The 27,049-nt window shown below is 44.8% G+C and overlaps 1 protein-coding gene and 1 pseudogene across 2 annotated transcripts in view; one reads left to right on the top strand and one right to left on the bottom strand.

The window, feature by feature from the left end:
* The window catches only part of LOC126175241 (uncharacterized), a 39,042-nt gene that overhangs the window by 3,504 nt on the left and 8,489 nt on the right, over positions 1 to 27,049 (bottom strand). The gene's annotated exons all lie outside the window — the stretch shown is intronic.
* Positions 3,025 to 3,142, top strand: LOC126177487 (5S ribosomal RNA; annotated as a pseudogene).

A 27,049-nucleotide genomic window follows, 5' to 3' on the forward strand; every position in this document is an offset into this window, starting at 1 on the left:
ATTGGGGATATGTTGAAAATGTGTGCCCCGACCAGCCCGTGCCCCGCCGGCACCTACTACGATTCCTGCCAGGGCGACTGCAGCAAAACTCAGCAACCATCCGTTTGTTCCTTTGCCTGTGATAATGACGGCATTGCCGGATTTCCACCTGAAAATCCGTCTGTGTACTTTGTGTGTAACACCGCTGGTAGTGTTCCGATCCCGGGTTCGAGTCCCGGTCGGGGCACACATTTTCAACATATCCACAATGAAGTACATCAACGCCTGTTTGCAGCTAGGGTGTCCATTTAATTATCATTTCATTTCTAGCAAAGCTGCATGGTCATCCACGGTAACTGTTCTTTCGGGAACAGATACTACCGTCATATATTATCTTGTTGCATTGATGCATGCCTGTATTCGTCGTGGCATCATCAAGGCACCGTTGGTCCAGATTGTCCCAGAGTGGTTGGTGGGTCACGTCGTCTAAAAACAGCCCTTTTCAATCTATCCCAGGCATGTTCGATATGGTTCTTGTCTGGAGAACATGCTGGCCACTCTAGTCGAGCGATGTCGTTATCCTGAAGGAAGTCATTCACAAGATGTGGACGATGGGCACGTGAATTGTCGTCCATAAAGACGAATGCCTCGTCAATATTCTGCCGATTTGGTTGCACTATCAGGTATCGTACAGCCGTTCCAGCACCTTCCATGACCACCAGCGGCGTACGTCGTCCCCACATAATGCCACCAGAAAACGGCAGGGAACATCCATCTTGTTGCACTCGCTGGGCAGTGCGTCTAAGGCGTTCAGTCCGACCGGGTTGCCTCCAAACACGTCTCCGGGAGCGGTCAATTCGGCATGTTGCTGCGCCTATCTGTATCGCAGTGCATGTTGTCGTGGTTGCAGAGATGGACATCGCCATGGAGGTATGGAGTGAAGTTGCGCATCATGCAGCCTATGGCTCACAGTTTGAGTCGTAACACGACGTCCTGTGGCTGCACGAAAAGCATTATTCAACACGGTAGCGTTGCTGTCAGGGTTCATCCGAGCCATAATACGTAGGTAGCAGTCATCCGCTGCAGTAGTAGCCCTTGGGCGGCCTGAGGGAGGCTTGTCATCGACGGTTCCTGTCTCACTGTATCTCCTCCATGTCCGAACAATATCGCTTTGGTTCACTCCGCGACGCCTGGATACTTCCCCCGTTGAGAGCCTTTCCTTGCACAAAGTAACAATGCGGGAGCTGTGGAACCGCGATACTGATTGTCTAGACATGGTTGAACTACAGACAACACGAGCCGTGTACCTCCTTCCTGTTGGAATGACTGGATCTGATCGGCTGTCGGACCCCCTCCGTCTAATAGGCGCTGCTCATGCATGGTTGTTTACATCTTTGGGCGGGTTTAATGACGTCTCTTAACAGTCAAAGGGATTGTGCCTGTGATACAATATCCACAGTCAACATCTATCTTCAGGAGTTCTGGGAACAGGGGTGATGCAAAACTTTTTTTATGTGTGTTGTGTAAAAAATGGCGTGGGGAGTTAAAAATACACTTAGGCGGCAAGTAGGACAGGAGAAGTCACCAGACGTTCGGCTGTTTATCTCTCCTGTGTCAACGTCTTATCTCATGGTAACAAAAAAATGGTTCAAATGGCTCCGAGCACTATGGGACTCAACTGCTGAGGTCATTAGTCCCCTAGAACTTAGAACTAGTTAAACCTAACTAACCTAAGGACATCACAAACATCCATGCCCGAGGCAGGATTCGAACCTGCGACCGTAGCGGTCTTGCGGTTCCAGACTGCAGCGCCTTTAACCGCACGGCCACTTCGGCCGGCTCATGGTAACACATCCAGTGTCTTCAATAATTTGATCTATATATTCTTGCTTCCGTCTTTTCCATGCTTTTTAACGTTTACTATACCTACTCCTAGTGCGTGGAAGTTATTCCCTGATGTCTTAACGCGAGTCATGATATGTTGTACTTTCTCCCAGCCAGTTTTTTTGCGCATATTCTTTTCTTCGACTAGTCTATATGGAGCCTCTGCTTTTGTTATCCTATTAGTAAACATAATATTCACAATTTTTCTGAAGCACTGCACCTCAAACTCTTCGATTTTTTTCCCTGCCGATTTTCCTACATTCGATGATTCTCGCCTGTCGAATGTTGTGCATCAGACATGCATTCTCGGAAAAGTCTTCCTCGAATCAAGGTCAATTATTGATACTTGTCAACTTGGTTTAGGGAGAAATTCTCTCTTTACCTCCGTTAGTCAGCTTCTTATGTTCTAGTTGCTTCGTCCGTCATGCATATCTTCCTTTTTTCCTTCCGAGGTATCAGATTTCGTTCACGTTGTCTGCCACATGGTCCTCAATTTTGATGTCATTTTTATCGCTTATATTATTTCTGCTACTCCTCATTACTTTCGTCTTCCCTTAATTTGCTATTAGTCTTTGTTATGTGTACTAGACGCAATTGCCTTCATGTTCGTAACCGCTCACAGCCGTCAAAGCTGTTTTATTGATCTTCACGTATACGTGCTTAGATTTTTAACGTGGTGCATTTTCTAGAGAGCTATTCAGTCGACTAAAAGTTGCGATCGTCGGCGAGTGGGCGGTCTGCGACAGAATCGGTTGCTTGTCCAGGCGTCTGAAGTTGTAGGGAGGCTGTTAGCCGTTTGAAGAGCATGTGGATTAAGAAGCCAACAGTAAAGAAGGCGCAGTCGCAATACATCAGATTAGGGCTACATAGATAAACTTTAGAATTAAACAATTATTAACAGTTTTGACATATATCAAAATAAACCACGTCATAATAATCGCAAGCGCTGAGGTGCATGTTAGACGATTTCACCATAAATATAAATAAAACTGCCGAAGTTATTACAGCAAACGTATGCTGTTATAATTTTTTTTAAAAACTAATAATAGTTTGACAAGCATTTTATTAATGATAGTTAAAGACACTAGCTGTCATCACTAAAGGCCACACATATGTATGTAATTTATTTATTGAAATATTACATGTGTTATACTTTTTTAGGCCAACGGCCCTGCCGCAGTGATAACACCGGTTACTGTCATATCACCGAAGTTAAGCGCTGTCGGGCTAGGCTAGCACTTGGATGGGTGACCATCCGGTCTGCCGAGCGCTGTTGGCAAGCGGGGTGCACTCAGCTGTTGTGAGGCAGACTGAGGAGCTACTTGATTGAGAAGTAGCGGCTCCAGTCCCGGAAACTGACATACGGCCGGGAGAGTGGTGTGCTGACCACATGCCCCTCCATATCCGCATTCAGTCACGCCTCTGGGCTGGGGATGACACGGCGGCCGGTCGGCGCCTTTGGGCCTTCATGGCCTGTTCGGGAGGAGTTTAGTTTTTTTAATACTTTTTAAAATACGTCAGTGTACCAGACCATAGTATTCTCTCCACTTAAACGTAAAATGAACGAATCATGACTTTCCTTGTACTTTTCTCTATGTTCCTTAGTACATACATGTAGATTATTAAATTATTTCTAGCTTTTCAATTAAGCATTAAATTTGTGCTTTAAAAAAGATTCTTGTCGGCAACGGTCTTGCCGCTGTGGATACATCGGTTCCCGTGAGATCACCGAAGTTAAGCGCTGTCGGGCGTGGTCGGCACTTGGATGGGAAATTATCCAGGCCGACATGCTCTGTTGCCATTTTTTCGGGGTGGACTCAGCTTCGTGATGCCAATTGAGGATCTACTGACCGAATAGTAGCGGCTTCGGTCAAGAGTACCATCATAACGACCAGGAGAGCGGTGTGCTGACCCCACGCCCCTCCAATCCGCATCCTCCACTGAAGATGACACGGCGGTCGGATGGTCCCGGTAGGCCACTCGTGGCCTGAAGACGGGAGTTCTTTAAAGATTCTTGTCAGTTTAATTTTAATATAACAGTGGGTACCCCCATTGAAGTGAGTGCAAAGAGACGTGTCTATTCGACAGGTTGCTTTTATTTTTCAGCATGTTTTAACAAGAGTATCTTGGTCAAGCAAGTGTGCATAAATTTCATATTTTATTTAACTCTGCATAAATTACTAGACATAGAGCAATGTATATGGTCTCAGGGGCCCGGGAGCAGTGAGCAACCATGAAGCGCTTTAGAGTAGCTCATGGATGCGTTTCCTGCAAAGTTTATTTTTAAAACTGATGTATTAATGAGAACTAACACCGAAATTGAAGATCTCTTTAAATATTTTGATGATACGAAGAACGGGAAGCGGCTAAGGATGAAACATGGTATTTCTTGCAACTGCTGCAGCCTTATGATGACCGCCTTTTTAGGACGAAATTTAAATAGACAAATTTATATGTCGTTACCATTTTATTGAAACATTAAACACAAAAACACAGCATGTCAAATTTACATTGAGGATACAGAAGTCTACAAGACCAATTTTTCTAAGAAAATAATCATGCAAACGTCACACTATAGGTGTATGACTTCTGTCTGTAGGCGCGTTTCCGAACTGTCAACAAAGCCGGAAAATCAACTCAACTGCGCAACTCTTTACAAGCTGAATAGCAGTGTCACAACTTGATTTAACTGCAGTTTCATTAACTGAGTGTCTCTCCTGAAAACAAAAATGTATTTTCATAGTCAAAATGTTGGGAAAATTATTGAGACGTTTATTTCTCTGCTCCCATATGATGAATAATTTCTTCTGTCCTATCGCTTAAAAGCGGACCTTTTTTTTTCTTTAAAATAATACTTCTACATCGGCTACTCGCTGTTCACCTTCCGAGTGACAGTAATCTTTGCATGGAATCTATTGTAATGTTGGTGTAAATTGAATTTTTTTCGTTGTTTGCACAATTTTCAAGCATATTAATAGATCACTAAGCATAACAAGACACCACTGCATACAACAAACATATGAGCCTGGAATCCTGCGCTGATACGTTGATGTTGACGTGTCTGACCGCTCTGAAACTCGTAACCCGACCATTATGTTGGTTTTCATCCTTGTCAAAACAGGTACTCAAAACCGGGGGTGTGGCGCACCAAAAGATGCCAAAGATAATTTATGATTTTATCATCATCATATAGAACCATCTTTACCTTGGCGTAAACTTAAACTGAGAAAAACAAGTTGCAGGATTTCAAAGAAAATCAACGATATAATTCTCAGCCAGTCGTTGGAAATTTAGTTAATACAATGAAGCCCTGTTCAGTTCGATCAAGCCGGCCGGAGTGGCCGAGTGGTTCTAGGCGCTACAGTCTGGAACCGCGAGACCGCTATGGTCGCAGGTTCGAATCCTGCCTCGGGTATGGATGTGCGTGATGTCCTTAGGTTAGTGATGTTATGGACTCGAACGAGCATCGCTTGGTGTGTGAAGGTATATACAGCGATGCAAGCCCCTTGATGGAGTCGGCTCCCTCCATGTCACAATTATGTGCCCTTCCGAGGAGTCCTAACAGGTGGCTCCCTGTGCTTCTCTCATGTTTGCAACACCTGTTCTCCTGGTGATGGCAGCGTTCCAGACTTATCTCATAGCCACGGTCAATGTTAGTATCGGTTAACGCACTTCACAATCTGACCTTACTCTGTGATATGCTCTATGCTGCGGACGCCAACATCCTCCTTCAGGAGATGGATGTTGCAACCTTTTGAGCTCCCCATGGATTTACGGCACACATGTCCCATGCTTCCGCTACTGGTAGTGGGGTGGCGATCCTCTTACGTGACAGTATTCATGCTGATACAGTTGCCTATTTCCCTCATGCGAGAGGTATAGCTCTCACGTTTAATGGCGTCAGGACCACAAAACGTATGCACCATCTGGTTCGGGTCGCCGCTGACTCTCTTCCTGGGTCGCAGGTTGCATTGATCATGCGAGGCGACTTTAACTACACCCAGGCGCCCAAAGACCAGCTGCTGCATCGCGTCAAGGGTTTACACGTTTCTCTAGCCATTCTTCCACTAGTCTCGACGAGTTTATATTTCCTGCTGGAGTCTGGCCTGTTGCATTCTCTGACCATGATCCATATATCTGTACCATGAGTTTCTGTCACCAAAGGGTGTGGCGCGGACAGGACTGTGGAAATTGGACGTGGTTCATCTTACTTAACTCGAGTGCTGGCAGCTCATCGAGGCCACGTGGATAGCGTGTCGTCTGTCCTGGCGTGGTGGGTCATCTATGCAAAGCCTGCCGCCTGCAAGGTCTTGTTTGGTTACAGAAGGGAGGCCGCAGTGTGGCGGCGACGAACCCAGGATTTCTGCTTGAGGATTTCTACTTCGCCATTCTCTGGGAATGTACTATGATGCCTTATTAGGTAGAGCGTCAGGCGATGGTGAAATGTGCGAAGGCACAGCTCACGTCCCTCTCTCGACGTCATTTTGAAGGATCTTTGAGCTTTGGTCAGAATGGGCACACATGATTGGTTAACACAAGGGCGTCCGTCTGTGTACCGTGTGATAACAGAATGGGGCCAACATTGGTGGACTTTGATTAATGTTCTTACGGTGGCGATTAGATACCCAACGTGGTTTAGGTTCTGCCCTCCATGAACCTTAGGTTATGCTGTACTCTGCACTACATCACCACCATCCCACCATAACGGTACTCTCCCAACTCTCATTTGGGTCGGTTCCTGACGATGAAATGATGAATCTGCTTGCCAACGTCACAGAGGACGAAATCCATGATGCTATCCAGGCGGCCTTGACGGCCTCGCACTAAATTTTTACCGGATGTTTCGTACTCTAACTGCTCCATTGGTATCGGAAATTTGTTGGGACCTTACGTCACCTCTGTTGCAGATCTCAGACGGTTTCCTTGACGGTATTCCCATCCATAAGTCTCAGGGTACATCAGGGTATATGCGGTTCCCGCCTTGCCATTATTCAACAGCGACACGAAGATCTTTACCCGGCTATTGGCCTCACGGCTTAAAAGGGCGACCCGGTACGTGGTTTCCTTTGATCAAACTTCTTTAGGAGGTGACAATAACATACGCACTGTTCTCTGTCGCTGTCGGGACTGATTCTTATTCACGCTCGTCGTGGGCGTGGACTTTTAGCAGCTCTTGACTTCAGCGAGGCTTTCGATCGGGTAGATCACGACTACTTGGAAGGGGCGCTCCGGATCATAATACCGTCAACGTCGCGATGCGTCTCCGTCGTGGAGCTACGTCCTGTGTACTCTATGAAGGCCGTCTCACACCTCCCATCCAGATCCGTCGTTCGATGCGTCAAGGCTGCCGGTGCTCTGCACTGTTGTATGTTTTCAGCATTGAACCATTGCTCATCGGCCTCTGTCAACGCCTGTCTGGGACGTCTCTCGGTGGCCATGTAATCAGCTGTACTGCTCATGGAGACGATCTCGTCTTCGTTCTTCATAGTGGTGCTGATTCAGGGAGTGATTGCATAAGTTACCACCAACGGCGAAGCTTCTGGTAGCTGTCTTAACGTCTTAAAATCAAGCGCAATGTCCTGCGGACGGCGCTGTTCCAATGCGTGTAGCCACTACTATCTGATGATTAGGACCCGATTTCGCAAGTGACTTGCTGCGCACGATTCCCTTCAGCTTCCGACGCCTACTCAACGTTTACTAGCACTGTGTCTTCTTCAACTGATGCAATATGTAAATGTATATTTGTCGTCACGTATTCCCCACGTGGTACAGACACTTCCTGTCCCACCTTTTGTGGCCCACGGCACGCAAGCAGCATTCGTACATATGTTTGCCACGGCTTGCTGTTCAAGATAAGGTACGAGATCCTCACCTCCAACATTGCATGGCCGGTTTAGGTCTCTATTATGTCCCTGACAGAGTAATAGCCCCTTTCGTCAGCTCTGAAATGGTGCTGTGGCGCCGTTCTCTACAGACCTTACCAGCCTGTTGCTGGAGGCCCTTGCAGCACGCTCTCTCTCAGCCCCTATGCAGCTTTCAGACCTCCTTTTACTTCCACCTTTTTTTCCTCGAACTGAGCTACGTCCATACTGTAATACCGCCAATGCGCTTGACATCCACGAAGGCGATCTATGGCTTTCTTCAGCAGCACAGGTTACCGAATCTGATATAGGGGAAGCATACTCAGGTCGACTGGCGTGCCGTCTGGCGATCGAAATCTGCTCTTATCTTGTCACTGGGGTCCAGTCTGCGTGGTACCTTTCTGACAGTGAGAAATAAGTATGCCGGTCGTACCTTCACGAGATTCACCTTGCAGGCGTGCCGTTGTTTGTCGCCTGCAATGTTCTGGACACAGACGAGCATCGCCTGGCGTGTGGATCAGTGATAGGTGTCTAGTGTCTAGTTCGTGGGTACGACAGATGCAGGCCCTAGTTACCAGTATGTCACCTACCTCCTCACCCGCTCCTCTTTCCGTGGATTTGTGGGTACGCAACTCACTACTTGTTTGCTGACGGCGAGAAAAGCCTTTGATTGTTGGCATTTCCTCAATTAACGCCACTATCCAGTTGTCCGCAATCCCAAATACAGACAATTTTTCTCCAATTTTCGCAGGAGTGCAATAGAGCTGGTATGTTTCGGCAATGAGGAGTTGATGGTGATGATGTTTAGTTTGTGGGGAGCTAAAATGCGCAGTCATCAAAGGCCGAACAAAGCCTCAATTTTTACACAGTCCCTTTTTTCCCCAATACAATCTAGTGGCTGTCACAAATGATGATAATGATGATGAAATGGTGAGGACAACACAAACACCCAGTCCCCGGACAGAGAAAAACCCCAACCCGGCCGAGAATCGGACCCGTGACCCCGTGATCCAGAGACAGTAACGCTAGCCACTAGACCACCAACTGCGGACGAAGAGTTGACCCATGGCTTTTCCACTCTTAGAACCGCTCAGGTTTCGGGATGTTCTCCCATGAAACACTATACGTCGTTAGTCTCACCGAGGCGGCAACTTGCCGCGCCCTCCTCATCGCGACGCTGGTTTCCTGCTGTTCTCTGTGCTTTTAATAACAATTAAAAAAGGGAAAAATAAATAAAAAAGCATTGATGTTCTTTGTACCTCCATTCTACATTCCCTACGCTGTCCTTGGTTCCTGGGTGGTGGGAACGGGAAATGGTGACTAGGCCTCGGGTTGCGACTCCTACCCACTTTGCCGCCACCCATTCCTTTGAGCACCAGGAAGGTTCCTTTGACAAAAAAAAAAAAAAAAAAAAAAAAAAAAAAAAAAAAAAAAAAAAAAGTTTCGAACTCGCCACTGCTCAAATTTCGATTATAAATGATCAGCTTTGGCGGACGAAGACTTCCGGCATAAGAAGACACACTCACTCTACCAATGGTCTTGTAAAGAGGGCGAAGGAGCGGACAGCGGTTCAGAGCACTCTCTTGCCCTTACGGTGGGAAACTGCCTCTAAAGGCGGAAGAATCAGCAATGATCAACGGCATGAGGATGCAGAAGGAAATGGACACAACTGCTTTCAGGAAACATAATGTGTATCCATAGGACATGCGGCCTGTAGATGAAAAAGTGTTATGATGATCTCTCCATTGACAAAAGATTCCGGGATAGTGCTCCATTCGGATGTCCTGGACGGGACTGCCAAGGGATAGGTGACCAGGAGGAAAAGGTTGAACGCCAACGAAAGGAAAATGTTCTACGAGGTAGAAAATATGAAACGGGAAATGCAAAGACTCAATCTAGATGCAACTGCAGTAGAAGATGATATTACGAGAGTAGTATTCGTTATGAATAGGAATGTAGGGCAGAGAGTGTGTTACTATGAACACATTAGTGATAATTTTGACCTCATCATATCAACAGCAGACGAACACCGACAGCGACAGTTCAGATACACATTCCGAAGTCGTAAGTTGAAAATGAGGAGACACAGAAAGTATATGAGGATATTTAATGGGTAATTCAGGCTGAAGTTTAAGACATTAGTGAGAAAGAATCGGTACGCAATGAAGTGGGACACGGAAGTATTAAGGAATTACGAGATACGCTTGAAGTTTTCTAATGCCGTACATAGAGCAATAAGGAATAGCTCAGGAGGCAGTACAATTGAAGAGGAATGGAAATCTCTGAAAAGGGCAATGCAGAAGTTGGAAGGAAAACATAGGTACAAAGAAGGTAACTGCGAAGAAACCACTGGTATCAGGAGAAATACTTGAGTTGATCGTTGAATGAAGGAAGTACAAAAATGTTCAGGGAAATTCAGAAGTACAGAAATACAAGTCACTGAGGAAAGACATAAATAGAAAGTGCAGAGAACTTAAGATGGAATGGCTGCATGAAAAATGTGAAGAAATCGAAGAATAATGATTGTTGGAAGGACTGTCTCAGCATACGAGAAAGTCAAAGCAGCCTTTGGTGAAACTAAAAGCAAGGGTGGTAACCTTAAGAGTGCAACCGGACTTCCACTGTTAAATGCGGAAGAGAGAGTGGATAGGTGGAAAGATTACACTGAAGGCCTGTATGAGGCGGAAGATTTGTCAGATGTGACAGAAGAAGAAATAGGAGTCGATCTAGAAGAGATGAGGGCTTCAGAATTAGAATCATAATTTAAGAGAGCATTGGAGGACTTAGGATCAAATAAGGCAGAAGGGTAGATAACAATCTATCAGAATTTCTAATATCATTGGAGGAAGTGGCAACAAAACGACTGCTCACGTTGATGTGTAGAATGTATGAGTCTAGCGCCATACCAACTGACTTTCGGTAAAATATCATCCACGCAATTCCGAAGTGTGCAAGAGCTGACAGATGCGAGAATTATCGCAGCACACTCAGCTTAACAGCTCATGCATCCAAGTTGTTCACAAGAATAATATACAGAAGAATGGAAAAGAATACTGAGGATGTGCTAGATGACGATCAGTTTGGCTTTAGGAAAGGAAAAGGCACCAGAGAGGCAATTCTGACATTGCGACTGATAACGGAAGCAAGAGTAAAGAAAAATCAAGACACGTTCATAAGATTTGTTTACCGGAGAAGCGTTTGATAATGTAAAATGGTGCAAGATGTTAAATTCTGAGAAAGCTACAGGGCGAGACGAATAATAAACAATATGTACAAGTGTCAAGAGGGAATAATAAAAGTGGACGATCAAGAACGAAGTGCTCGGATTAAAAGGGTGTTAGACAAGGCTGTAGTCATCCACCCCTATTTTCAATCTGTGTGTAGAAGAAGCAATGAAGAAAATAAAAGAAAGGTTCAGGAGTAGTATTACAATTGAAGGTGAAGCTTCTCTGATGGCATTGCTATCCCGAGTGAAAGTGAAGAAGAATTACAGTATCTGCTGAATGTAATGATCAGTCTAATGAGTACAGAATACGGATTGACATTAAATCGAAGGAAGACGAAGGCAATTAGAAGTAGCGGAAATGAGAACAGCGAAAAATTTATGAGGATTCATGCTCACGAAATGGATGAAGTTAGAGAATTCTGCTGCCAGGCAGCGAAATTATCAATGATAGACGGAGCAAGGAGGACATCAAAAGCAGACTAGCACTAGCCAAAAGGAAATGTCTTTCCAAGAGAAATCTACTAGTACCAAACATAGGCCTTAATTTGAGGAAGAAATTTCTGAGAATGTACTGCTGGAGCACAGCATTATATGATTGTAAAACATAGACTGTGGGAAAACTGGAACAGAAGAGAATCGAAGTATTGGGATATGGTGCTACAGGCGAATGTAGAAAATTAAGTGGATTGACAAGGTAAGGGATGAGGAAGTTTTGCGCAGAATCAGAGAGGAAAGGAATATGTGGGAAAGACTGACAACGAGAAGGGACAGCATTATAGGACATCTGTTAAGACATCAGCGGATTACTGCCATGGTACTAGAGGGAGTTGTAGAGGACTAAAACAGTAGACGAAGACAGAGATTTGAATACATCCAAGAAATATCTGAGGGCGTAAGTTGCAAGTGCTACTCTGAGATGAAGAGGTAAACACAGTAGACGAATTCGTGAACGGCCGCATCAAACCAGTCAGAATACTGATGCCCCCCCCCCCCTCCCAAAAAAAAGAAAAACTCAGTACGTAAACGGGCATGAAAATATAACAGTCATTCGGGACTGGAATGTGGTTGTGGGGAAGGAGTGAAAGAAAGACTTACGGGAGAACAATGGCTCGGTACAAGCAACGAGAGAGGAGAAAGACTGATCGAGTTCTGCAATAAATTTCAGCTACTAATAGCGAATACACTGTTCAAGAATCACAAGAGGATGAGGTATACATGGAAAATGTCGGAAGATACGGGAAGATTTTCGTTAGATTACATCATGATCAGCAGAGATTCCGAAACCAGATACGCGTACACAGGAGCAGATACAGTCTCAGGTCACAATGTAGTGGTGATGAAGATTAGGCTCCAGTTTAAGACAATAGACAGGAAGAATCAATGCGCAAAGAAATGGGATACCGAGGTCTGAGGAATGAAGAGATACGCTTGAAGTTATCTAAGGCTGTAGATACTGAGATAAGGAATAGCTCAAGAGGCAGTTCAGTTGAAGAGGAATGGACATCATTAAAAAGGGCACTTGCTGACATTGCAGAGAAACACGTAGGTTCGTGGAAGGTAACAGCGAAGAAATAATGGGTTAACAGAAGAAATACTTCAACTGATCGCTGAAAGAATGAAGTACAAAAAAAAAATGTTTTGGGAAACTCAGGAATACAGAAATACAAGTTTAGGAATGAAATAAATGGAAAATGCAAGGAAGATAAGGCGAAATAACTACATGAAAAATGTGAAGAAATCGCAAAGGAAATGATTGTTGGAAAAACTGACTCAGCATACAGTAAGGTCAAGTCACCTGTCAAATTAATTAAAAGCAAAGGTGGTAACACAAGAGTACAGTAAGAATTCCAGTGTTGAATGCAGAAGAGAGTGCGCACTGATGGAAAGAATATACTAATTGCATCTACGAGGGGAAAATTTATCTGATGTCGTGCTAGGAGAAGAAACAGAATTCGATATATAAGACATAAGGGATCCAGTATTAGAATTTAAAAGAGCGTTGGAAGACTTTACATCGAATAGGGCAGAAGGGAAGGATAACATTCCATCAGAATTTCTAGAAGTGGCAATAAAACGACTATTCACGTTGGTGTGTACAGTGTATGAGTCTCGCAATATACTACGTATCTCACTTTCGAAAAATATCATCCATACAGTTCCGAAATGTGCAAGAGCTGACAAGTGCCAGAATTATCGCACAATTAGCTTAACAGTTCATGCATTGAAGTTGCTGACAAGAGTACTGATCAGAAGAGTGGAAAAGAAAGTTCAGAATGTGCTAGATGACGATCAGTGTGGTTTTAATGAAGATTAAGGGACAAGAGAGGGAGTTCTGACGTTGCGTTTGATAACGGAAGCAAGACTAAAGAAAAGTCAACTCACGTTGATAGGATCTGTCGACCTGGTCATATGTGCAAAATGTTCGAAATTCTGAGGAAAATAGGGGTGAACTATAGGGAGAGATGGGTAATATACAACATATACAAGAGGGAATAATGAGAGTGGAAGACCAATAACGAAGTGCTCGGATTAAAAAGCGTGCAACACAGGGACGCAGTCTTTCACCCCAACTGTTTTGTCTATACTCGAAGAAGCCAGATGGAAATAGAAGAGAGGTTCAAGAGTGGAACTGAAATTGAAGTTGAAAAGATATCAATACGATTCGTTGACGGCATTGCTACCTCCAGTGAAAGTGAAGAAGAATTACGAGATCTGTTGATTGGAATGAACATTCTGATGAGTACAGACTATGGATTGAGAATAAATCGAAGAAAGACGAAAGTAATGAGAAGTAGAAGAAACGAGAACAACGAGAAACTTAACATTAGGGTTGACGGTCACGAAGTAGATGATGTGGAGAAATTCTGCGACCTAGGCAGCAAAATAACGTGTGATGGACGGAGCAAGGAGGAAAAGGCGGACTAGCACTGACAAAGAGGGCATTCCTGCCAAAGAAAATACTACTAGTATAAAACATAGGCCTTAATTTGAGGAAGAAATTCCTGAGGTTATACTCTTGTAGCAGAGCATTGTATGGTAGAGAAACATGGACTGTGGGGAAACCGTATCAGAAGAGAATCGAAGGATTGAGATGTGGCGCTACAGACGATTGTTGAAAATTAAGTGGGCTGGTAAGGAATGAGGAGGTTCTGCGCAGAATCGGAGAGGGAAGGAACGTGTGGAAAACAGTGACAAGAAGAAGGGACTGGATGACGGGACTTCTGTTAAGACATCAGGGAATAACTTCCATGGTACTAGACGGAGTTGCAGGGGATAAAAACTATAGAGGAATTCAGAGACTCGAATACATCCAGCAAATAATTTAGGACGTAGGTTGAAAGTGCTACTGTGCTGAAGTGCTTAGCACAGGAGAGAAATTTGCAGCAGTCCAAATCAGAGTAACAGTGAGACTTAATGTGGCCGCGCTTGCACAGAGCCCTCGGCGTTGTCGGCGTTATCAGCCATATCCATTTTGGTAAATTTGCCTGTCGCGCCAAGTAAAACTAGAGGCGCGGCAGGCGGGCACAGGGGTTTACTCACTCGGATCTTACGTCATTACAGCTCTTTGTTGTGCATTCATCCAATGGAGAGCTACACACCAAGGAAATTTTGGGAAGATCATTGGGTTTTGGTTAAATCATGGCGGAGGTAAAGGGTTGAACGTCGCCTTTATTGATGAAAATAAACACCACCTAGGGAGTGCGGTCGGCAGGCGGGATTTGTGTCAGGTTTTTGTTTCAGTAGACCAGGCAGACAGATGTTTCAGGTTTTAGGTGTAGGATTCGGTGTTGTTTTATTGCGTAATTAGAAAAATTCTTGCTGTTGGCGGGTATATATTCACCTAGACACGGCTGGCACATTTACTGATCATGAGGTGCGTAATATAGCGATAAGAGTGTGGTCCATTGTCACGTTGACGATTGTATAGACCCACAGTGGAATTACACTGACCAGCCAGAACATTATGACGACCGACCTACTGTAGATATAAAGCCGTCTAGGCGATAGCAGCCTCAACTGGCGAGGAATGACTTCTGGTCAGGCACACGCACGGCGTATGTAGAGTCAGTGAGCGTGCTGTCCGTGAGTAGAATGGGGAAGAGCGCTATCTCTCTGAGTTTGACCGAGAGCTGATTATGATGGTCCGGAGGCTCGGCACGAGCATTTCGGAAACTGCAAGACTTGTCGGGTGTTCGAGAAGTTCTGTGGTGGGTGTGTTTAACACGTGGCGAAACGAAGGTGAAACTACGTTAAAACGTCGTGGGATTGGGCGGCCAGCCCTCATTTCTGATGCTGGATGTCATAGGCAGACTGGTAAAACGGGACAGGCGGTGAGCTGTAGCATAAGAAACATCAGACTTAAATACTGGGCAGAGTACAAGTGTGTCTGAACACGCAATGCACCGAACTCTCCTTACTTCGGGCCATCGCAGCCGACGACCCATGCATGTGGCCATGTTAACACTACTATATCGGCATCAACAACTGAAATGCTCACGTGAACATTGCCACTGGACGTTGGCGCAGTGACAGAATGTTGCGTGGTGTGATGAATCCCGACACCTTCTTCGTCTTTGAGGGGAGCAACTCTTTGACACCTCTACTGCGGGACAAGCTGGCGGCGAATCCATTAGGCTCTAGTGACCATTCATGGGGGCATCCAAGGAGCTAATGGAGCTCGTGCAAGGCCAGATGGCTGCCAAGGAGTATCATACCCTGGCTGCAGACCACGCGCACCCCTTCATGACTATCATGTTTCCCGGCAGCAGTGGCGTATTTCAGCAAGTTAAGTGCCATGTCACAAAGTGAGGAGTGTGATGGAGTGTTTGAAGGAACACAGCGATCAGTTCCAACTGATGTACTGGCGCCCCAACTCGGCAAATCTGATCCATATCGAACATATCTTTTATGTGATTGAACGTGGCGTCAGAGCTCATCGCAACCCTTCCCAAAATTTATGGGAATTAGATGATTTTTGAGTGCAGATGTGGTGCCAACTATCTGCAGCGACTTGCCAAGGCATCACTGCTTCCGCGCCACAATGCATCGCCGTGTTACCCGTGCCAAAGATGGACTTATCGCTTGTTAGGTAAGTGGTCGTAATTGTCTAGTTAATAGTTGTAAATAAAGTCGTCCTGCTGATGCATTTTAGAAAGTCTAGAAAGTCTAGTATTAGTAGTAAAGACACTTTTATTCAAGTTAATGGTTGGTTGACTGTAGCTACTGTAAGAACAGGTAGTGCTTCTGCTGCTCAAGGCTTGAATTGCGATTCTCGTAAAGTGACTGGTTATCGCAATTATCATATTAGTGAGGTAGCGGATGAAGAGTTTGCTTGCACTGCCAGAAGCAATTATCACTCCTGCAGACTCATACCGGATGCCAACTTCCTGTGCGCTTAACGTTATCAGCGTTGCACAACGGCAACCGGTTTAGTGAATGTGCCTGCCACCTCTAGTAGAATATATACAGGCCGACAACAAGAAACGTTCTATGTCCGAATGGTGCTGAGACACGACCGGCTCCAGAACTCAAAAATGGAACATTCTTTGAGACGCGTAACTGATACAGTAAATGTCATGTAGCGCGAGACGCGTCCGCCGACCCTACTCCTTACGTGAGACACCCAGTTCCGCTGAACGATTTCTTTAGTCGATCGTCTACTAATCCTATCAATTCTATCCCGGAAAAGATGCCTCATTTACCAAGAGACAACTTCCTAGGATGTCTACGACTGTGTGCATGAGCAGGACTTTATTTCATTCTATTACGACTCTAGAAAATTACCAACATGACAATGGATCCCATCCTTACCTCTGTCCTATTTCAACTCACGATCAGCAAATGTACCTGCTGTGTCTATTAAAATATATCCACTCCTACAGCACCCAATTTTCTAAACACGATGAACGATAAAGAAACACCGAATTCTACACCTAAAAAATGAAACATCTCCCTGCTGCGTATAGTAAAACTAGTGAAGTGGCAGATGACACGGATCATCGAGTGTTCTTGGTGTGGGCTCAGACAAATTTTTTCGCAAGGTCCCCCTACCCATTCTCAATGCGCTGAGGTCTGGTGCTGGAAGCCAGTCGAGAAAACAATTTCCATTCCGTTCTGTATACCACTCTCGAAGATGATAGTTCGCTGGACACATGCTACTGTAAATAGATGCACCCCTTAGGATATACACTGCCTGAGAAGAATAGTGAAGTAACCAGAAGACACGGTCACATGTCATTGTGGCTTCGCGTACCTAAACACCTATGTAAGCGGTTAGAGTTACAGTTCTCTGTCATAGATATAATGGCCACCAGAGTACATTAGTGCTGTTCGTTTTAAATGGATCCTGGTAGGATGTATAAGGGGCGTGAAGAGGATGAAATGTTGAGTGATCACTCTGTAGGACGCGAAGAAGCCACGTACCCGTGTGGGAACGTGTATCAGTCTTAAAAGCGGCTCAGGGTGGGTATCCATTTGGCTCACTGGTCGAAACGTACAGCATCGAGATTTTTGGGGCACAGGGATGTGACAGTGGCCCAGTAAGGACCACATAGGAACGCGAGGGCAAGCATACTCGTCGCCAAAGTACCGGTCGTCCGTGACTGCCCACCGCAATGGAGGCTCGCCATATTGGGCACCAAGCACAGATGGATGCCATATTCCTTGACTTCCGGCAAGCGTTTGGCTCAGTGCCTCACTGCAGACTCCTAACTAAGGTACGAGCATATGGGATTGGTTCCCAAATATGTGAGTGGCTCGAAGACTTCTGGAGTAACAGAACCCAGTACGTTGTCCTCGATGGTGAGTGTTCATCGGAGGTGAGGGTATCATCTGGAGTGCCCCAGGGAAGTGTGGTAGGTCCGCTCTTGTTTTCTATCTACATAAATGAGTGGATAGCAATGTGCGGCTGTTTGCTGATGATGCTGTGGTGTACGGGAAGGTGTCGTCGTTGAGTGACTGTAGGAGGATACGAGATGACTTGGACAGGATTTGTGATTGATGTAAAGAATGGCAGCTAACTCTAAATATAAATAAATGTAAATTAATGCAGATGAATAAGAAAAAGAATCCCGTAATGTTTGAATACTCCATTAGTAGTGTAGCGCTTGACACAGTCACGTAGTCACGTCGGTTAAATATTTGGGCGTAACATTGCAGAGCGATATGAAGTGGGACAAGAATGTAATGGCAGTGGAAGGCGGATAGTCGTCTTCGGTTCATTGGTAGAATTTTGGGAAGATGTGGTTCATCTGCAAAGGAGACCGCTTATAAAACACTAATACGACCGATTCTTGAATATTGCTCGAGCGTTTGGGATCCCTATCAGGTCGGATTGAGGGAGGACATAGAAGCAATTCAGAGGCGGGCTGCTAGATTTGTTAGTGGTAGGTTTGATCATCACGCGAGTGTTACGGAAATGCTTCAGGAACTCGGGTGGGAGTCTCTGGAGGAAAGGAGGCGTTCTTTTCGTGAATCGCTACTGAGGAAATTTAGAGAACCAGCATTTGAGGCTGACTGCAGTACAATTTTACTGCCGCCAACTTATATTTCGCGGAAAGACCACAAAGATAAGATAAGAGAGATTAGGGCTCGTACAGATGCATATAGGCAGTCATTTTTCCCTCGTTCTGTTTGTGAGTGGAACAGGGAGAGGAGATGCTAGTTGTGGTACGAGGTACCCTCCGCCACGCACCGTATGGTGGATTGCGGAGTATGTATGTAGATGTAGATGTAGATGCACATCATAACATCTTCACATGTGCACCTGCCATCCGAGAACCAAGTAATGAACTCCCTGGAACATAGTGTGTCAGCCTGGAACATTGGTCAGAAACTAGCAGCAGCCATAACGCGAATTGCATAGGCTGATGTTAAGTCCACAACGCATACAGATGCTTGTAGAGTGGTGTCGCGACTGGGAACCATGGACTTCTCAAGAATGACATCGCACTGTGTTCATCAATGAATTGCGGTTCTGTGCTAATCCGATGACCATCGTCGACGGGTATGACAGTGACCTGGGGAAAAATCTCGTCCTTCCAATGTTTTGAAGAGGCAGAGCACGTATTACTTCAGGTCACGGTTGGTAGTGACCGAGGGAACTCTGATGGCAGAACAATACGTCACGGAAATCCTGCATCCTGACGTGTTACCTCTCATGTGACAGTATGGTGGCGTCATTTTTGAACAGGATAATGTTCATCCACATACAGCCCGTGTCTCCATGAAATATCTGTGTGAAACCGAGGTACTAAACTTGTCATTAGCAAGATCGCCAGAAACGTTCCCGACAGAGCATGTGTGAGACCAACTCGGACGTCAGCGCCGGTATCCAGACACCAGGGACCAGTTACAACAGTTGTGAGCGGGCCAGCTTGCCTCAGAACTATAAAGTAGCTTTATGACACCCTCCCCAATCGAATCAGTGCATGCATCCAGGCCAGAGGTGGTGCTTCGACATAATGATAATTGTTCTAATACGGCCAAGCTCTTTGTAATTTTGTCTCGATTTTGTAATCACTGGTATAACATAACATACCCTCTCAGTCCATGAAGTTTCAGTTCTTTTCCTTCTTCCCTTCTCGTTGTTTTACTTTTTTTGTCAAGAAGCGTACTTGGGGAACAGATGGAAGCATAACATTACCAATTACGTGAGTATAATAACCAGCTGCACTTGAACCCAACCAGCCCGAAGGTATCACAGACACACGGCCTCTGAGATATGTAACACGGGGGTACTGGAGGTCGAAACAGACAGCCTGCGGCCTAGGTACATGTGCTGGACCTTTAATTCTCTGTGGAAAACATTGATTCGTCAGGAAATATTACTTTCGCCCAGTCGTGACGTATATTTCACTCTGAAAATGTTAATCGGTAGAGTCTATAATCATCATGAAACTTCCCGTTGACAGTCGCGCATTTGCTCTATAGTGAAGCCTTCTGAAATTCGGGCTGAACTGTGTCGACCGACCTGGGAAACGCAAAAGTATGGTTCAACTGCAATGAGTTAAAAAGTTTCTGCAGTGGTGCATTCACAAGTTCAATATCGTGTACTGGTGTTGTTACACGCCAGCTTCAAGTTCCCGCAATCTTACTTTTTTCTGCAGTATTCGTCTTTTCACAGTGTAATTAGGATGGTATTACCATGCTCCAGCCTCCAACACTGTCAAATCATCTACTTGCTCAAGAACAATGACACTGTCACGAATAGCCCGTTGACGATGAAACATCGCTCATGAACAAAAAGGTCGGACTCAGAGTGAGGTGGTCGGGTATCTCAGTTCGAGCCGCGTACCGTCGTTGTCTGTTATAGAATAATTATAATAGCCTGCCGGTGTGGTGCTGAGAATACAACACTTGAGGCGTTACCTTTCACCACGTGCAACGCAGTGTCCCGACAGCCTTCACTTAACGACCAATAACAGCGGCATTTGCGTAGAGTTATCAGTGCTAAGAAAAGAGCTACACTAGGTGAAATAACCGCAGAAAAAGATGTGGGACGTACGATGAACGTGTCCGTTAGGACCATGCGGAGGCCGGCCGGTGTGGCCGTGCGGTTGTAGGCGCTTCAGTCTGGAACTGCATGACCGCTACGGTCGCAGGTTCGAATCCTGCCTCGGGCATGGATGTGTGTGATGTCCTTAGGTTAGTTAGGTTGAAGTAGTTCTAAGTTCTAGGGGACTGATGACCACAGATGTTAAGTCCCATAGCGCTCAGAGCCATTTGAACCTTTTTTTTTTTTTTTTTTTTTTGACATTGCGGACAAATTTGGTGTTAATGGGCTACGTCAGCAGAGGACCTATGTTAGCGCCTTTGCTAACAGCACGACATCGCCTGCTGCACCTCTCCTGAGCTCGTGGCCATATCAGTTGGACCCTAGACGACTGGAAAACCATGGTCTCCTCAGATGAGATCCGATTGCAGTTGGTTAGAGCTGATGGTAGGGTGCGAGTGTGGCGCTGATCCCACGAAGCCATGGACACAAGTTGTCAAGAAGGCACTGTACAAGCTGGTAGTGGCTTCACAATGATGTGGGCTGTGTTTACATGAAATGATCGGGTCTTTGACTGGGAGTGATTATACTCGGAGACCATCTGCAGCCATTCACGCACTTCATGTTCCCAAAAAACGATGTAATTTTTATGGATCACAAAGCGCCATGTCACAACATAGTGGACACTTCGAGTAAATGATCTGGCCACCCAGAGCGTCCGACGTGCCTCTCATCGAATATTTACGCGGCATAATCAATAAGTCAGTTCGTGCACAAAATCCTGTACCGACAACACTTTCGCACTTACGGACGGCTATAGAGGCGGCATGGCTCAGTTTTTCTACACGGGATTTCGAACGACTTGTTGAGTCCATGCCACGTTGAGTTGCTTCACTATGCCAGACAAAAGGAGGTCCGGTACCATATCAGGAGGCATCCCATGACGTTTGTCACCTCAGTGTGTCAGTCATTTTCTGACCTTTACCGCTGAACTCGATGGGATGTTTGTGTAACTTTGCTTCGCTGATTACCCGTCAGCTCAACTACGATTAAGATTTTATCATCCGTATTGTATCGTGAGATCATGAGAAGATTAACTTTAACGTAGAGATCATAAGAAGTGAGATCAAATTAAATTTATTGAGGGTTCTATCCAATCTGTGACTCTGTCTTCCGTAACGCGAACATATTTTCTGCTCCTAAGCCACGTAACTTTCCGCCATATGTACACTTGCCAGTACGAAATGTAGAGGTGCAAAATCGCAGGCAATGCGGCACAGCGCACGTGAGAATGAAATGCAATATGTAATTTTTCCGGATAACATTGAAAACACAAGGAAGAGAAGGGACTTCTTGAAATATTGCTCTTCAGTCCGGAACCCCGCAGCTTCACTCCGTGAAGTACGGGCTGCGATTCCCCAAGAAACCTTCAAGTACCTGACTGAATGTATGCCTGCGAGAGTGGAAGCTGCTATCAAGGATAAGGGTGGTCCAACACCACGTTGAATTCCAGCATTACCGATGTAGTGCACCACGAACCTGTAATTTTCAGTCAAGTGTCAGGATATTTTTGATCACATAGTGTAACAGTCGGAGACTTCTATTAAGTGATAAGGAAATAGGACCAGACCATGAGCTATAAATTCTGCCCAGAGTTAAAAACTTTAACAGATGGCTTAGAGCTTTAAGGCACCTGGATGTACCTAGACCTTAATGTTACATGCTACACGTACGTCAGTAGCCAGTCTGCCAGTAAACTAGACAGAATTTACTTCTCCAAAGCTACGTTAAATAACCTACGAGATTCTGAGGCCGCTCATCTTTGCCGACCATTGCACTTGCCATGTAACCGTTACGTACACCAGACAGAAAATTTTCTAGGGTGTGGCGTATGGCGGTTGAGTGTGTCGCTACTTGGCGATAATATATTAAGGCAGGAAATTCAAGACATTTGGGAGCAAATGTTTCGATAGACGAACAGGCATCGACAAAGAGTGCTACAGTGGACGGACTGGGCAAAGACGCAAATAAGGATACGTATCATCCAGTTTGCACAGAATAAATCATACTGGAGGAGAAATACTGTCGAAATCTTACTTTACAATTTTACAAGAACTATGCGATCGACCGGATGCTCTAAGCCCCCTCCCCCCTTAAAAAAGGAATTAAATAGCAAATAACAGCAGCAGTTCGCGAAAATTTACTTGTTATTAAAGTGCGGGCTCCAGATATCAATGACATCAATCATGAAATTGCATCCGTGAGAAACCAAAAGGATCAAACAAAAATTGATTCCTAAGCTTCTAGATGATGATGGAAATGAATATTTTCAACAAAGCACGATCAAGGAATACGTTGTGAAATATTATAAGGATCTCTACTCAGCACCGAATGTAGAAGAGACATCGACAGATTACTTTTTGAACAGTATCACTTCGTGTCCTGAATCAAGAGATAACGAAGAACTAATCGCTAGGATAGAGGTGCAAAATCGCAGGCAATGCGGCACAGCGCACGTGAGAATGAAACGCAATATGTAATTTTTCCGGATAACATTGAAAACACAAGGAAGAGAAGTGACTTCTTGAAATATTGCTCTTCAGTCCGGAACCCCGCAGCTGCTATGGTCGTAGGTTAGTTAGGTTTAAGTAGTTCTAAGTCTAGGGGACTGATGACCTCAGATGTTAAGTCCCATAGTGCTTAGAGCCATTTGAACCATTTGAAATATTGCTCACAATTTGTAGCTGAATGATCAATCTGTAGGCTTTCTTTGTAAAGGGCAAGATTCACTTCTACGTTAGACTGTAAATACTTGGATTATATTTCTGAAAAAGCGTCTATACGTAATTAGTTAATGCCTGAGAGATAGTAACAAATGAAATGCTTTATGATTTTCTGAAACGGAGTATTGCTTTATCCTGACCTGTATCGCTGTAATGATATTATAATTATTCAAATGGTTCAAATAGCTCTGAGCTCTTTTGTTAGCACTGATAACTCTACGCAAATGCCGCTGTTATTGGTCGTTAAGTGAAGGCTGTCGGACACTGCGTTGCACGTGGTGAGAGGTAATGCCTCAAGTGTTGAATTCTCGGCACACTCTTGCCACTGTGGAACTCTGAATATTGAATTCCCTAACGATTTCCGAAATGGAATGTCCCATGCGTCTAGCTCCAACTACCATTCGGCGTTGAAAGTCTATTAATTCCCGTCGTGCGGCCCCAATCACGTTGTAAACCTTTTCACATGAATCAAATGAGTACACATGAAAGCTTCACCACTGCATTGCCGTTTTTTACCTTGCGTACGCGGTACTACCGCAATCCGTATGTGCGCATATCGGTATCCAATGACTTTGTTTCACCTCAGTGAATACAACATATGTGCAAATACCGTATACTGGAAAATGGTTGAACAGTGAATATCACAGAGGGCCTGATGGAAGAAATGCAGAACAAGCAGATACACCACATAAAGTACCAGTCATTGTTTGCCATACAAAACAAGAACAAGCCACACATAACTACTGAAACAAAAGAAATGTGAGATCAAATCAGCATATCATACAACCCTTTTTCCTACAGAAACTACCGCAGCAAACGGTGCTTTCGAACGGATAAAGGAGCATTTTAATTTTCACCGAGCGAGGTGGCGCAGTGGTTTGCACACTGGACCCACATTGGCAGGACGACGGTTGCAATTCGCATCCGACCTTCCTGATTTAGGCTTTCTATCATTTCCCTAAATCACTCCCGGGAAATGCCGGAAGGACATGGTCGAGTTTCTTCCGCATCCTTGAAACAATCCGAGCTTGTGCTCCATCGCTAATGATCTCGTTGTTGACGGTACGTTAAACAGTGGTTTTTCTTCCTTCATTTTCAATTTGGAATGCGCTCCATATAATACTCGACTGTCGATTGCCTACATATAGTCTTGCACAAGTTGTGTACAAAAACTCACTATTTTTGCAAACTGATTAAAAATAACGTTACCTGAAAAAACAGCCATGGAAGGTAAATAAAAAGAAATCAAGGTCAGATACAAATATCTAGATGAGATCACCTGTATGGTGAATGGATCTCACACAAAAATTAACCAACAGCACACAGCGATGATGAAAGCACATAATATGAACATAAAAATTACCACTGGTAAAGATAAATCAAGTGTTCTTTAATATCAGTAACAAAATAAAACAAGAGGCACCACGTTCTAATCCCGGTGCTGTATAGAGGTTTGATTCCTTAGCTTTGATCGAGGCTGGAATGGCACCAGCTCATATATTTCTGCTAATTTAACAGACTTATGAAGTTACTTTAGGTTGGATCTGATGGTATTACCTTTCGTGGAATCGTGAATATAATTATACATGACATCATGCAGAATCGCAAAGGTTTTCTGTGGCGGATATGGTAAATAATTTTTAAAATGCTAACACGTAACTATCTGAAACACAACCATGTTTTTTTTTGCTTTCAAATTTAGAGTTCTAGGCAAACACACAGCTGAGCCTTTCATTAAAACGCAAGAAAATAGAAAACTTCAGGCATCAAAATTTGGTTGCAAGACGACACTAGGTGAGGAGATCATTAAAAGATTTAGTTTTATGAGCAACGTAACCTGCATATAAGAAGGATGCATTCGATCTGTAAAAGAGTATATTGAACACTACAAGGCGAGACACCACAACAGGATGGCATGTGTTCTGTCATAATTGAAGACACATTCGCATTCTGCATCCAATACGAGTATCCCTGTTACTCGTCTGATTAGACCATAGATTTTCCCTCATATAACCCAGTACCGTTTGTGAACAAACTGTTTTTAGTGGAAGGATACTAACCACTTTCGTTTCCCGTGCGAGTGTCGGTTGGTAGAGACAGCATTTTATACCAAGGAATGAGATTCTACAATAAGCTGCCCAAGGAGAATTGCATTTTAACTTTTTTTAGCAATCTGTTTAAACGCATGTTACATTCTATACCGTGAAGATAGCACAAAAAATGGCTCTGAGCACAATGGGACTTAACTTCTGAGATCAACAGTCCCCTAGAACGTAGAACTAATTAAACCTAAGTAACGTAAAGTCACCACACCCATCCATCCCCGAGGCAGGATTCGAACCTGCGACCGTAGCGGTCGCGCGGTTCCAGACTGTAGCGCCTAGAACCACTCGGCCACTCCGGCCGGCGTAGATAACACAGACTTGGCGTTTGGTAAAACTGTAACACAAGAAAGTTATAATGATAATAATAATAAAAAGTTTGTAGTATTTTATTTAATTTTTACAGTGTCTGTTCTTTCAGGCATTCATGTCTGTTGGAACATACAATATAAAAATTAAACCAGTATTCCTAGCGCTGATGGGCGAGAACGACGATAATGACACTGATCCTAATTTCATGTATTCTCATTGCCATGTTGCGGGAATCAATGCGAGAGCATTGAGGGATGTAGACACTGAGCGACATATGAAAGTTTGAATTGGTCAGCAGAGTGGTCACTGATAGCCGCGGTGTCTCACTCGCGGCCCATTGCTCAGCCTGTATTGACGTGGGTTGCGGTGCGTGATGTACCGACCTGGTTACATAAGCAAGAGTTACTATACGTGTTCCTTGTGCAGCCACCTAACTTATAAGTGGTGGCACTTTTTGTTCATCGTCTCTGTGCATTGCTCATGAAGCAGAGGTACCGCTTCGTAACTATAAATCATATTTATCGATTCGACCAGGCCGGCCGCGGTGGCCGTGCGGTTCTGGCGCTGCAGTCCGGAACCGCGGGACTGCTACGGTCGCAGGTTCAAATCCTGCCTCGGGCATGGGCGTGTGTGCTGTCCTTAGGTTAGTTAGGTTTAAGTAGTTCTAAGTTCTAGGGGACTTATGACCTAAGATGTTGAGTCCCATAGCGCTCAGAGCCATTTGAAACATTTGATTCGACCAGGAGAAGTACTTTGGTATGAATACAAGGCATGTACAAACTACGGCTTTGGAAATTCATGACTGGCTGCGTGTTAATTTAAGTATTTCTGGTGATAATACAGAGTTCATTCAAATAAATCGTGAGAAATAGTTTGTTTTTGCTAAATTGCACGGATCTGTTGCGGTAGACTGAAACCCAGGGCAAATTTGAATTCCGTCATCGTGATGATTCTGTCAGTACCGTTGACATACACTTACCAGCCAAAACGTTATGACCACTGGCCACTGCAAAGGCTGGATGCTACCTGGTGGCGTTGTGGGCACGTGACTCAACAGAAAGCCATGTGAGCGGAGCAAAGACGGATGGGGAATTACCCTAGCGAAGATAAGCGCTGCAAATGGAGAAATCCACTGAAATAAGCGACTTTGCCAAAGGACAGATTTTTACTACGTAGAACCAGTGAACGAATATCTCTAAAACGGCGATGCCGGTCGAGTGCTCAGGTGTTCCTGTCGTGAGCATCTACGGAAAGTGGTAGAAGGGCAGTGACGCTACCACTTTAGTGGTTTGACCACGGCTCTTCACAGAGTGTGGGGTTTGGAGGCTTGTCTGCTGTGTAATCTAGGATAGATGGCGATCTGTGGCACCTCTGGTGAAAGAGCACAGTGCTAATTGTTTCGGAGCACA

The sequence above is a fragment of the Schistocerca cancellata genome, chromosome 3 (assembly GCF_023864275.1).
Source record: "Schistocerca cancellata isolate TAMUIC-IGC-003103 chromosome 3, iqSchCanc2.1, whole genome shotgun sequence".
Classification (NCBI taxonomy): domain Eukaryota; kingdom Metazoa; phylum Arthropoda; class Insecta; order Orthoptera; family Acrididae; genus Schistocerca; species Schistocerca cancellata.